At 33.2% G+C, this 11,470-nt stretch overlaps 1 protein-coding gene across 3 annotated transcripts in view; it reads right to left on the bottom strand.

Annotated features, from left to right (window-relative positions):
- The window catches only part of LOC145690656 (uncharacterized), a 256,803-nt gene extending 255,506 nt beyond the window's left edge, over positions 1-1,297 (bottom strand). Inside the window, exon 1 of one of the 3 annotated variants that reach the window (XR_014132253.1) lies at positions 1,253-1,297. The gene's annotated coding sequence lies outside the window, so the exon portion shown is untranslated. The remainder of the gene's footprint in view (positions 1-1,252) is intronic. The other 2 variants (XM_081765766.1, XM_081765764.1) reach the window with 2 other exon arrangements.
- Between the last annotated feature and the right edge of the window lie 10,173 nt (positions 1,298-11,470).

Consider the following 11,470-nt stretch of genomic DNA (forward strand, 5'->3'; position numbering starts at 1 on the left):
GAGTGACAAGGCCAAGGTTGCAATCTGTCTTTGGAACGCAGAATCGATTTTTTTTCCTCTTTCTGTTCTTGCACTAGGCTTATAGCGATCAATTGAAACTAGAAATGCTAGACTTCTGCTACTTACGGTTACAAAAAACAGTTTCTTGCTATTTATTACCAGTTGTGCTTTACTAGATCAACACTCACACCGGAAGTTGCAGCGAATTTCAGTCACTTCCGATTTCAGTAGATTAATAAGGGGGGAGGCAGGGTGAGGTCTATTCTTGAATACTAAATCCAGATTTGTAAAAAATCTCGTTCATCTTGGTTTTTACTCTTGTCGGAATCCAATATTTAAATCAGAAATAATGGATTCTTACGTCCGGTTTCTTTTTTTCCGGATGCGTTTTTCGCTTTCTTTGACCGTTTTTGCCCTAACACCTGTCGATAGACGAACGGGTGCCTAGCCGTTTTATAATTCTTCCCTACTTTTGCATAGCATAGTTTGAAGTTTAGAAGATCTCTGTCATTGTGCATTATGATTATTGACGAAGAACGCTTAATACGGAGATATAATTTGACTAATCTCTATTCAGAAATGTAATTTGAATAGAATTATTTATCCTGAAAATAAGTTCGCTTGTCATTTTTGAAAGCAAATTACTCATTTTGTATGTCATCTGCATAATTAATGCACAGTTCAATAAATGTATATGAATAAGTTCATTATGGCTACATATTTTTAATCTTGTAGGATTATGAATAATCGCCATTACACAGCACGATCATAGACGTAATATTTTAAACTATGATTTTGTATATGCCACGCTGTGCTTGATTCTTTTCGTCAGCAATTACTTATCCCAAACCGAATCTAGCAACAAAAGATTATAACCACATTTCCTGTTGATACAAGTGTATTCGATACGATACAATGCATTCTTTTTCTTTGTTCATACGTACGTCATCACGTGATATCCGTACGAACGATTCCGTTCCGTTTTCGTTTCACTCAGACTCAACTATCACTGTCACGAAATGAGCCAGTGATTGCACCGAAGCATGAAATACACGAATCTTGGTATGAAGTACAACAACACCAGTCCCGCCATCTGTTATCGCTATAAAGAAATACGAAGAAAGATAGTATATATTTTCGTTTTTTGCAACGAAATTCATCCCTGTCACGTAAATAGAATAGAGAAGTTAATTGTAAGGTGTGGAAATTCATTAAACTCCTAGACAATAGGTTTGTACTGTAATTTACTTACCTTATACTGCATCCAACAAGGAGCAAGTTCATAGGCAAGCTAACCACAGATGATCTGAGATGGCGGACTAGTCACAAAGTCGAATGAAAATATTTCAAGTACAGTAGTTCAAGTTTACTCAAAATACTGTTAGTATTTGACTTATGGTATTTTCTATCTTTAAAAAAAGAGAAGTTTATACATATAATTGTATTTATATTTCTAAAGAATTACTTGGTGTTCTAATAGCGAAAAAAAAAAAAAAAACGCGTACTTAATAGCAGTGGCAGAAAAGGGTTGAAAGTGGCATCGCGCTAGGAATTCAGCTGTCATATGTATATGCCCAAGAAGGATTGTATAGGATCGCTAAAATTATTAATTTATAATATTGATCATACTAAATGTAATAATAATAATAATAATAATAATAATAATAATAATAATAATAATAATAATAATAATAATAATAATAATAATATGGCCAGATCATGACAGGCACTTTCCAAAATTCACCTCCTTCCCCCCACACAAAAAGACTGGGAGATCACTGTTAAGTCTGACTGGGATTAGGATTAGGAATTAAGATTTCTGGGCTGTCGGCATCTGTGGCCATTTAGCCCGTCACGTGTGAAGATGACGTCCCCCGGCGACCACACTGTCGAGAAAATGGATGGAGAGAAAGGAAAGGGAAAAGAAGGAAGCGCCTAGGGACCATTACGATAGGTATCATCCCGGCATTTGCCTGGTGTGAATGATAAAACTCTCATTCAGGATGGCTGGCCTGAAAAAGCTGTTACACTTTATTTCGACCGAGTGTCCCCACCGGGAACCGCTTGCACCAAAAGCGAGAGCGTTAGCGACCGCTACGCATGGCAACTAAAGCCTGACTGCTCTTAATGCACATCATCACGTTGCAACCTTTTGTTCTTCCTTTTTGTAGAAGCTCAGAAAAAAGTGTATGGTAAAATAAAACCATAATATTATTTTTTTAAAATTCTAACTTTCTCTTGGTTAATATTGAAACCGGAAGTGATACTAGAGTTCTACCACTTCGGATGCAATAAAAGAGTGAAGTCAGAGATCGGGTATATTCTGGCCGTACTACATCCATAGAAAAGACTCTTTCCATACCTACTAACGTTTTTGCTCTATAGAGATCAGTGTTGAAGCCGGAAATTGTAGTTTTTAATTGATGGATATGGTTGAGATGGTAGTCTACCGTAAGGATGGAGACGTAATATATTCTTGGGAATGTGAATCGAATTCCATAATGTTTCTCATTGGATATTCGTTTTTTTTTTTTTTCTATATGGTGATCAACACTGAAATGGGAAATGGTTGATATTAACACTTCCGGTTTATTTAAGGATGTTAAAGGAGGAGAGAAGTAGTATAGCACGTACTTCTCACGAACTTGTTCCGAAAATCTCACGAAAAACGCCCTAAAATCCGCCATTTTGTACCAAAATTTACCCATGTTCCCAAAATCTCACGAAAAACGCCCTAAAATCCGCCATTTTCTACCAAAATTTATCCATGTTCCCAAAATCTCACGAAAATGAGGTTAAAATCCGCCATTTTGTACCAAAAAATTTACCCATGTTCCCAAAATCTCACGAAAATGGATGCAAATTTCCTCTTGAGTGTTTTATTATATATTTTAATACAATTTTATATTAATTTATACAATTTATGCTGATTACTTACTGTTTTTCCCCAAGCCTTTAAGAAACGTGTTTTTCCTTCCTTATTTCTTGGTCAAGTGACGAGAAATAGCTAAAGGAACTTCAGAACATGTCCACACAAGTCTTTTTTGTTAATCTTGAACGCAGTTGGTCTTGGTATTCAAGAAACTAATTCTAAAGAAAGAAGGGGATGTCGTAAGGTGAGGTAACCACAGGGGAAAGGGCACAGGAGGAGGGAAAATGGAGTAGTTGTTATCGAAGTTTGTGCTCAAAAATGGGGGTGGTATTAGAACAATGGATTGCCGACAAACACCATTGTAATCGTACCAGATGTTTCTTTTCAAGCTGTCTCGTAATTTCATCATTGTGTCAATTAAGGAAGTAACAAAGTGTCAATTTAATGTGACATATGGATGTTGCACAATACTTGAACCGTAGGAGGTGAGAAAGACATGTTAAATAAGTTAGTTTCATGTATTTAGAAACATGGGAAACTCTGGATAAAGAACAAATGTTAAAATATATTGACTGTCTAAGATGTAAGGCGTAGGAGGGAGGGAGCCCTTTGACGGGTGAAGAGTAACGAACGTAACATAGACACCTGCTTGTATGTGTGTGTTCCAGGGTTTTTGGAGGTGGAGGGCGAACTGTACTTTTCTCTGGACATTGCTTAATGGGGGGCCTGTGACTTCTACTGCATGGAAACTCAAAAATATGTGAAAAAAGAAAGAAATAAGAATCATTATTCTAACGACAGAGAATTTAAGAATGAGATAGGTACGTGTCACTTTTTAAAAGTTAATGTATTACTTCATATTGAGGAAACCGCACATAAGATGGAGGGTTGAAGTGTGTTTTTTGTTTTGTGAGCAAAGGACCAGTTTAAATTAACGTTTGACTTGTTACGCATTTTGTTAAGACCTTGCCACAAACGTAGAGGGGGGAAGAGAAAGAGTGAGCGTGCCTACCTGAGTTTCAAAGAGGAAAAAAAAGAGTGAATGAATGTGTACGCAAGACAACTTTCCCTTTTGTGCTTTTGGAAGAAGTTTTGAAGGAAGATTTTTTGTAGGTATTTTTGCATAAATGATTTTATCCTTTTAAAAACTAGAGTAATGAATTAATTATTTATGAATATTAATGAGATGATAATGAATATTAATGAGATGCTAAAGAAAAGGATTACAAAGAATGGATTTTACTGTTTTTCGTATATTTAGAGGCATTTTGCGGATATATGTAATATACAGCACTGCGTATTGTACGTAAATGTATGAGATAATGTGGAAGGAAATGCGCGCAACTCTAAGAAACATATTTTATGTAATGATATTGTATTTTCAGTAGCTGATATGTGATTTTAACATAGAATATCATCTTTTGGATACTGCATGGGTCTAATGGAGTACGAAGCTTAGACGAATGACAAATTGCATGTATTTGTGATTAGTTTGTAAGTAGGGTACATCTGTGTGTAGGTGATATGTGATTTTAGCATAGAATATCATGTTTTGGATACTGTATGGGTCTAATGGGGTACGAAGCTTAGACGAATAAGAAATTGCATGTATTTGTGATTAGTTTGTAAGTAGGGTACATCTATGTGTAGGTGATATGTGATTTTAGCATAGAATATCATGTTTTGGATACTGTATGGGTCTAATGGGGTACGAAGCTTAGGCGAATAAGAAATTGCATGTATATATGATTAGTTTGTAAGTGGGTAGATGTATGTGTTGCTGATATAGGATTTTAGCATAGAATATCATGTTTTGGATACTGTATGGGTCTAATGGGGTACGAAGCTTAGACGAATAAGAAATTGCATGTATATATGATTAGTTTGTAAGTGGGTAGATGTATGTATGTATGTATGTATATTAGTTTTGATATCGGGACAGGAATATATGTATCATATTGTAGACATATTATTTTTCGTTTGCATGTAAGTGTTTTAAGCATGTGTTGTTGGTTGCGTGGCTTTAGGGGCTATACTATGGGGGATGCAAACACCTGAAGTGTTTCTATTGTATTAATATTGGATTGTAGCCTTATTTTATTGTATTGTAGAGTTGTATATCTTGTTTTGGTGATATGCTAGATGATTGCAAACACATGAACTGATTCCTTATGTATATAGATTACCTTGAATACCATGTTAGAATGTATATATTGTGATTTTTACATACATGGATGCTTGCCAAAGATGACCTAGTGCTATTTGAAGCACAAAGGATATTACTATTATAACCCATTTACTTATAGATATCTTTTCACTACAGTATTCTAATGTCTTATATTGCTACCTTTACTGACTTCTAAGATGCTTGTTCACCTTATAGTAGACATTATGACGTCAACATGGTTTCCAACTTGGAATAATTTATTGTAGGAACATAAAATACGTATAAATAACCTTATATGAAGCATACGTATTCTTCCTTTATCTTATATAGAATACAGATACTTCGTATGATATCAATATTTGTTTGGAGAAATAAAACATATTATTGTAAATTGTAACGCTTTATTGTATTTATATACTCTACAATATTCTATTTTGGCATATTGATATACATATTTAAATAAGATATTTACATGATATATACGTACAAGTACCAACAGATAGCAAAACTTATGGACATCATGATACCTTTAGACAGTTTACTATTTACATATATACAGAATACCATTCATTTTATGCACTTAATACTTTGATAACCATATGGCAATGTTCTATAGTCAGTAATACTATTATAATTTAATCGTCGTCTTTTATTTTGAACTTTTTGATGTGTTTTAGTTTCAGACTTGGATACGATGACAAACCCAGGCTTACGAACAATTCTTCCTGGATTGTGTAACTGTTTCTTGTCAGCTTTATCTCGAACTAGTTGATAAAAATGATCAAAGTTAATTTCTTGTCGTGTACGATGATTTAAAGTTATACCTCTAATTTTAAATACATAATCTACTTTCCCTGTTTGAACTTCTTTCATCCTATAGGCATAATTTTTTGGCCCTAAGCCTATAAATGCATCAATTTCCCACCCATCAGGAACTTCATTAGTTAACTCACCTAAATAGGAACCCAAAGAAAGTGGAGGCTTTTCATTATGTGGTTGTACAAACATAATACTATCAGTGTCGCAGTACAATATACGCTCAGGATCTATAGCTGTCAATAATTCATAAAGTTTTAGACGCGCCCACGATGTGATAAAGGCTGCAAGGACAACATTGGAAAATTTCCATGGCTTGTTTTTGTTCTCAATGTTCTTATATGATACAATGAGATGCCGCTCTCCAATAGGCAATACAGTTTGTACCTCATATTGTGGTGCCCATAGATAACTTAAAAATTTTTCTGGAGTATCTACAATTACAGATTGAGATAAATCTGTTCTTTGTCCCCATTTCCCATACAAGGAATTGAGAAATATTTTGGAAATATATCTTAGACCAGGATTTGATTGAATGTTATTTTCCGTTAACTGAATGCATTCATGTTCATAATAGTCTGTAATATATTTTTCTTGATCTTGTTTAGTTTTGCACCAGCTAGGAAATCCTGAAGACTCCTGTTTCATTTTTAAGAAGGAATTGACATAATCTTTAAACAGATTATTTTCTGAATCAGATAATTTGAATTCCCAAATTTCAATAATTTGTAGAATTTTGTATCCGAGATCTAAAGCCACATGAAGTTCAGGAGTACAATATGTACCAGTAAGGACACGCTCGGCATCATTATGCATACAGTTGTTGGCACTTTGTTCCATGCACGTACGGCATAACCCAAACAAAAGGCGATCATTACATGTATATGGTAAAATTGGAAAATATAAGTCTTTGGGAGGTAAGATACTACATTTCACTAATCCATGAATACTTTGCACTTGTGGAAAGTCAGGCCCCTTGTATATTATAGGTTTTCCTATAGGCAATGGCTTACGTGCCATTACCCAGGGGTAAAGACTGGTAATATCATAATATGCCACAAACTCTTCGCTGGTACATTCGTACAAGGCATTAAAACATTCTGTACGCCCACCATGAAAACTATCTTTAGGTACCAGATGATCAACAAGATCATGACACTGTGTTTGAATAAACTGTTGTAATTTTTTATCATTTTTTACCATGAGGTCCCATTCACATTCCCACATTTCAATGACATTAAGATTTAATTTTTTAAGAAATGCTATTTTTGTGGTGGTGTTTTCATACCGATCTTGTACTGATGTACCTTGTTTAGAGGATGAATCTAGGGACACGTGTCGTAGTGTAGGATAACAGTTTAAACATCCGTGATAGTAACATCCATGAAATTCGTAAACTGTATTTGTTTTAGTTTCAAATCCATCAACCTTATACCTTCCAAATCGTTTTTCCAAACCATTTCCAGAATGAAGAATTTTATTACCAGTAGTACGTTCTAAGTATCGCAACCAGTACATTGCCTTCAGACTTTGACGATCACGATGGTCAAACCCATAAGGTGGAATAATTGGAATAATTTCTTTGGGTAAATATAAGGTACGATATGTTAGTATTGCCAAACTAGCAATAGTTGGTGCAGCGATAAAACATTGGATACCATTTGTTTTGTCTTCAATTAAGTTTGAAAATTTAATGACAGCCTCTGCTAAAATTTTAACATCATTCCGACAATATTCAATCATTTCCTTTTGGAGATTATACTCCTCATTACTTATAACACGTTCTTTGTGCCATATGATAAGTTGCTCTCGATCTTCAGTGCTCCTTGAATCAGCATCAAAATATTTTAGATCAGGAATTTGGCCTATATAATTTTGGTTTTCTAATGTATTAAACAAGTACGGAAAATCTCCCTTTCGTAAATTTGCAGAAAGACCTAACGTCTTAGGTAATTTAGATAATTTAACTCCCATATACAAATATGTGTCACGAAAGTAAATCTTTTGTCCTAAACGCATTTCAATAATTTTTTGCCCTGACATTATTACTTCAGGTGTAAAATGATGGTTTATGATCAAAGTTTTAGCACAGAATTGCATATCATAATTACTGCCATTATGGGAAAGCACAATGATTTTTTTAAACATTGGTCGAGTTATTAATACCTGATTAACAAATTCTTCAATGTTGTGAAAATCAAACGAACGGAATCCATTTTTATCACCGCATACAAAGCATGTATCATCAAGCTTCATGTCCTTACACTTGTAACAAGCATGAATACAATTTACAAAATTTACATGATGTTCTTGTTCTCCTTGTTCATTTTTAGGAAGCAACATTGTTTCTACATCAAATATAATGTACAAAAAGGTATCTATATGTTGCATCATAGCCGTTTGAACAAAACAAATATGATCATCGCTTACATATGAGTAACATGTTTTACAATAACGTTCACCACATTCATGTTCAGACTTGCGTGAACGCATGTCAATCATAGTACCACAATGGACACAAATTTTCTTTGTTTCGCATAAACTCTTTCCGGAAACATTTATTGTTTTATGATTAGCAAAACATTCTTCTGAAGAAAACAGTCTATGACAATTAATGCATTCGCGTTTAATATTATTATCATTATTACAAACATTGTGATACTTTTCACACATTGGGCATTTGAAGTTACACTTATGATTTTCTGTACGATGATAACCTTCCAAACAATACTGACAATAATTTTTCTTGTTTAATAGTGTTGTAATACTAGTAATTAATTCATAGTGTCCCTCCGTATACAAAATTAAAATTTTCTTTGATGCATATATTCCAGGATAAATTACATTGTAGTTTCGAGTTAAACGATTTTTTTCGTAAACAACAATTTGATAATGAGGTGCTAACTTATTTTGAAACTTTTTTACATCATCAATAGTACATCCATCATGGATTTCAATGTCAACTTTAGCACTGACACACAAATCCTTTGCTTGTTTCATCAATCGTTCAGAATGATTTTTTAATTCATATACGTAATTATAACGATGATCAGCCCTACCCATTCCAAGAATAATACTCTTGGGAAGACAATACACATTCTTTTGTACAGGAATAGTACATTGATGCATATGTGTTACAAGATCAACATATTTTGATGAACCCATAGTTCGTCCCCTACCTTTACGTGAATCAACAATATGAATTTTGAAATTTACTTTATCACCTAATAAATAATTTTCATTACTATTTAAAACATTTTCAATTTTACGAAATAAAATGTCGGAGCTTAAATTTGACTTTTGACGCCACGAAATGTATATTGGTTTATTAATTGTGGAAGCAGAACTTTCTATTGTTATACCAACATACATATCATCATCAGCATCATTTAAAACATGATCCTTTACAAATTCAAATAACAACTGAATATATTTTTCAGGATCATCTATTCCACTAGTGTGCATACGTTCAATTGTAACTTCCTTTCCCGTAAGTCCAAAATAAGTATAATGTTTGGTTCTATTATTAACAATACGAAAATATTCATTTGTTTTACCACTCCCATACATGGTAGGTTGTGATACATTATTAGTATTAGGACTTGGAAAGTTTATAAAATTTTCCATGAACACGCTAAAGTCATCTGTAGATAAACTATTAGCTTTTCCTTCAGACACAAGTTCCATAAACTTCTCACGAGCTAAATTCTTTATATTATCTTGACGAAAGAAGCCTACATGATATAAATCAATAATATCTTTTGCAGACTTACATTTTTTCAAAACAACATGAGGATCACAACCAAAATGCATAAACAACGCCTGCAATAACTTGGAATAAGCTTCATTGCTTACCCTTGCACCCGTAGCATGACATTGTGTTATCACTTCCCATGTAAATAAAACTTCGTTTGGATTTTCATATCCACGTGCTTCTTGTGCCGACAACATGGTACAGATGACAGATTGTCCTTCCATTGTGTGATTGACACACTAAATATGTAATTGGAATATGAATTTTTGTCTTATACAGTAAATATTTTACACAATAATGTACACAGAACTTTGATATTTCTTTTCACAGTTTTTAAATGACAAGGTTTCGTAAGTAGACTTTTATGATATAATTCACAATGTGTTGACCAAAGATACACTTTTTAAGAATTTTTTTTTTTACACTTACCAGTAAATATAATAATAAAACTTTTCCGAACTTGTTTTAGTTCACAACAGATTTAGTTGTAAGTTTACCGACAGCACACTTGAAAGCTTGTCGGGAATTGCACTAACACTGGCCGTTAACTACAATGATAAAACTTCCCGTAACTTTTTTTTTCAGTTTAGTATCGATGCACTACCACTTGTCACTCACTAAGTATATTTTAGTTTACCGAAGATATACTTTTAAGTTTATCGGTTAATCCTTTAGCACTTTCCGATAATTGTAATTTACAAACTGCCGTAATAAAATTGATTTAGACTAATTACAGCACGCAAAGTACAAACAGGAAGTGTGTTTACTTTTTATTGATTGTTTATTATCAACACTAATAAATGGAAATTCCAAGAACTCCACACGAAGATTCCCGAAGATTGCCGAAGGTTCCCGAAGTTTCCCGAAGTTTTCCGAACAATGCCGAACCTAACCGAAGATGAACATGAGATTTTATTCACAATTCCTGTACATGTTGGTTAATGTACCATACGAATGGTTCCGAAAATTGCCGAACTTAACCGAAGATGGACATAAGAATGTATGAACAATTCCTGTACACGTTTAGTAAATGTAACTTCCAAAAGACTTGTAACTTTAAGATATATTTCAAAGTTTATTATTAGATGTAACTTTGTAACAAAATTGGTATTTTAAAATAAATGATTTAACAACAGAGAGTATACCAATAATTGGCTTTACTTTAACAGTAGTAATTCTATAGTGCGCGGCGCGGCTTGCTGCGCGGGATTTATAGTTTAAAATTTAATCTCGTACCCAAATGCATTTCGTTTTGTAATCTTGTACCCAAACGCAGTTAGCTTTGTAATCTCGTACGCAGGTGTTTTAACATATTTTAAATTAGTAACAGTAATATTACATAATGTAATATAATTTGTAAATGCAATATTAAAGTTTGCAACACTTCAAATAATTATAGCTACTTGTTTTGTATGCTTTTCCACTGTGTTATCGGTCTAAAAAAATTCCTTTGTTAGTAATGCTAGGAATTTCTTTTGTCTACATTGCTACAAATGTTTAAGCTGGTTTAAACCGGTTTAAACTAGTTTATTGTTTTTGTTATACAATTATTCAGTTCTGCAGGAACTTTGTTGTTAATTTTTTATTTGTTTGCTTCATTAGAAGCTCAGAGGAATTACATTTCGAAAATATTAAAATTATCAAAACATAAACTTGAACATAAGAAAGTTATTTTTAACACATCACAACACGATTAAACTTAAAATTTATTACATGAAACTTTTTGATTGTTAAATGGACAAGTAAAATTTAAGTCAGTGTTGCAATTGAATACACAAACTAAAAGTAAAAGAACAAGTTACCAAAAGTAAAGTGTAGAAACATAACTTAAAACACAATGTTACAATCTAAATTGCAAAAG

The sequence above is a fragment of the Thermobia domestica genome, chromosome 7, assembly GCF_964235325.1.
Source record: "Thermobia domestica chromosome 7, izTheDome1.hap1.1, whole genome shotgun sequence".
NCBI lineage: Eukaryota > Metazoa > Arthropoda > Insecta > Zygentoma > Lepismatidae > Thermobia > Thermobia domestica.